Here is a 1,454-nt window from a genome sequence, read left to right as displayed (position 1 = left end):
TTTGCGTGCCTGCGCACCTGTAGAACGGCCTCGCCCCTCACCTGCTTGGCTCATTTGCATGACGGCCTCCTGCGCCGCCGGGACCGGGCCACGCCGCGGCCCCGTGAGCTCCTCTAGCGACTCCATTCGCTCCTTCCTCTTCGGCTCCGTCTCCTCTGCCCGTTCCGCCGCGCTCCGAGCAGCCCCAGGGCCCCCTGCCCGCGGACCGCCCCTCACGCCTGAGGCTTCTGCGTTCCTGCCGCAGTCCCGCCCCCGTGGGTCCCGGCCCTCGCACTCTCAAGCCGGCCAGCCCGCGAGAAAGAAGCCAGACTCCCACCTCCCCTGACTCTTTTCCCCCTGAGCCCCCTTCTCCTTCCTGCGCGTGTGAGGTCACCGTGGGGCCCGTGACCTCGTAGGAACCCTGAAATCCCCACTTTGGTTTCTGCTTTCCCTTAGGGGAGGGGCTTGAGGTAGTTGCTGAAAGGAAGGAAATCTTATCTCCCAGCTGGGAGTGCTGGCTAGCTGGAGGCTATCCTCCCGCCGCTCCACCCGCAGGATCCCTCTAACCATGCGCCCTCCGCCCCGGTGTCTGTGGACGGTGAGGGGTGGGGGACACCACTGCGACAGGTGAGTCGGCCTCAGCTGCTCGCGAGGCAGCCTCCGACCCGGGGCGAGCAGCTGGGGGGGCGGGGTGAGGATCCGGAGAGGAGGGGAGGATTGCGTTCGCCAAGCCCCACCCCGGCCTAGGCTGGGGCGTGAGGAGGCCTCCTCCTCCTCCCCGCTCGCCTTTGACGGAGGATGTGGGGATGGGCGAAAGAGTGTGTTTTTCCCCAAGCAGGTGTGTCTGCTCACTCGCAAACACTCAGGCTGGCACCGACGCACTTGCACGCACTTTCTCTCCCCTGTTGTTGCCGTGGAAACCTCCCCACTTGTTTTGCCTACCCCACGGTGCGTGAGTCTGGAGAATGAGTGAGCCCCAGGAGCCATTCCTGCCCCTCTCAGCCCTGTCTCCCCACCTAACTCCCCGAGTTCCAGATTGACCTCAGCAGCTGTGGGACACTCGCTGTCTGTTCCCCTTCCCCTCCCCCTTGCTTGTTTTTTGACAAAGACCAAATGTTATTCTTCACTTCCTTAGCGCTCTGTCTCTGTGAGTGGACTCGGGGGGAAAACTACCCAGAACTCCTCGCCCCTCCCACCTCCTACCCCCTCCCACCTCCTCCCCCTGCATTCCGGCTCAGGGTGCAGCCAGTGCTCCTGTGAGTTTGCTTGTGTGGTGAAGCGGGAAAATCCCAGCTTCCCGGGAAGTCTTCTGCCCTACTCTCTATGCAGAAATCCCGAGTCCTTCCAGGGCCTGAGTTCTGGGCCATCTTCTCCAGAACTCTCTCTGTCTTCTCTCCCCAAAGCAGGGTGCTCATAGCCTGGCACAGAAAAGGGAAGTGACAGAAACGGAGTTGCCCATACCCTGCCTCCATATC

This window comes from Carlito syrichta, unplaced genomic scaffold (genome assembly GCF_000164805.1).
Source record: "Carlito syrichta isolate Samal-C Ts95f unplaced genomic scaffold, Tarsius_syrichta-2.0.1 Scaffold130370, whole genome shotgun sequence".
Taxonomy (NCBI): domain Eukaryota; kingdom Metazoa; phylum Chordata; class Mammalia; order Primates; family Tarsiidae; genus Carlito; species Carlito syrichta.
Note: the sequence above shows the minus strand (reverse complement) of the source record.